A 2,060-nucleotide genomic window follows, 5' to 3' on the forward strand; every position below is an offset into this window, starting at 1 on the left:
CATGTTTTTAAACTATTGAATACTCAATACATCTTTTTTTTTTTTTGACAGAACCAATGAATGATGAAGTTTCTTGAAAGTAAATATTTTCCTAAAACATCTATAAATCATCTTGCTTCTTATTCTGTGCTCTTGATTTAACACAATAGATATTGGGTATTTGATGAATAAAATATATACCTGCAATTGGAATGAGAAGCAAGTATAAAATATGAAATTATTTTTTAAATATATTTTTAAAAAATATTTTTTTACTGTACTATTAATTGGAGTCCTGATGTGGCACCATGGACTAATGCATCAGACTGCAAAGCCATTTGAACTGCAAGCTTGGTGATTCAAGCTCACCAGCTGCATCTTGGAAACTCTATACAGGGTCGCTATGGGTTGGAATCAACTCGACGGCACTTAACAACAACAACGCTAATTAATTACTGAATTATATAACATTTACTTAAAAATAAACATATGGTAAATAAAATAGTTATTCTTTTTAGGGGGTCAGTTTCTCTTTTTATGTTTGTTTTAGCTACGCTCACATTTTATGTATTACATTATCATAATAGCTATATGAATGGGAATTTAGAAAAGATTACATAGAATTCCACTTTCTAAGTAACAGGTATTAACTGGGCTTCCCTGTAGGCGCATGGATATTATCCTATCACTGACAGCATTGTACCTCATGACTGATCTGGATATGTTCTATTTGATGATGAATGCAACACCATTCCTTTTCAATTTGTCATTCCCTGCATAGTAAACCATGTGGTTGTCAGATTCAAAATGGCCAATACCAGTCCATTTCAGCTCACTAATGCCTACGATATCGATGTTTATGCGTTCCATTTCATTTTTGACAACTTCCAATTTTCCCAGATTCATACTTCGTACATTCCATGTTCCGATTTTCAATGGATGTTTACAGCTGTTTCTCTTCAGTTTGCTTTGTGGCCCATCAGCAAATGAAGGTTCTGTGAGCTTTTCTCCCCCGAGCTTAACTCTATTCACGTCATCATGGTCAACTCTACTTTGAGGAGGCATTTTTTCCCCAGTCGCATTCTGAGTGCCTTCCCACCTTCCAGTCCTGTATCTGACAGTGTTTCTCTGCTATTCACAGAGTTTTCAGTGACTAGCGATTCGGAAGTAGTTCGTCACTCTTTCTTCCTAGTCTGTCTTTGTTATCAATGGAGAAAAGATTGAAGTTGTCAAGACTTCATTCTTCTTGGATCAACTATCAACACTCACGGAAGCAGCAGTCAAGACATCAGACGACGTATTGCATTGGGCAAATCTGCTGCACAGGAACTTTTTAAAGTATTGAAGAGCAGAGATGTCAGCTTGAGGACTAAGGTGCGCCTGACCCAAGCCATGGTATTTTCAATAACCTCATTTGGATGCAAAAGCTGGACAGTGAATAAGGAAGATCGTAGAAGAATTGATGCCTTTGAGTTGTGGTGTTGGAGGAGAATACTGAGGGTGCCATGGACTGCCAAAAGAACCAACAGATCTGTTTTGGAAGAAGTGCAGCCAGAGTGCTCCTTGGAGGCCAAAATGGCTAAACTTCGTCTCTCATACTTTGGACATATTGTCAGGAGGGAACAGTCACTAGAGAAGGATGTCATGCTGGGTAAGGTGGAGGGTCAGAGAAAAAGAGGAAGACCCCCAACGAGATGGATCAGCCAGGTGGCATCATTGATGGACTCAAGTGTGGCTGCGGTAGTGAGGTTGGCCCAGGATCTGACATTGTTTCGTTCTGCTGTGCATGGGGTTGTTATGAGTTGGTTCTGACTCGATGGCACCTGACAACAACAACAAGTAACAGGTATTTTGGAATGATCAAGGCTTTGGGTAGCTAGTGTGAATGAAAGTATGGTAAAGTGTGGGAAAACACAAATATTGCAATCAAAATACCTGGATTTGGACATAGTCCTAGTTCTACAGTATAGGAATAAATGGATACATAACCTGTCTTCCACCCAGTGCAGCTCTAGTCTTCATTTGCTGGTGCCTTCTAACCCTCCCAGGGCCCAAAGGCTCTTAAAATCCCAGGCTTCTAG

This window comes from Chrysochloris asiatica, unplaced genomic scaffold (genome assembly GCF_000296735.1).
Source record: "Chrysochloris asiatica unplaced genomic scaffold, ChrAsi1.0 scaffold00077, whole genome shotgun sequence".
NCBI lineage: Eukaryota > Metazoa > Chordata > Mammalia > Afrosoricida > Chrysochloridae > Chrysochloris > Chrysochloris asiatica.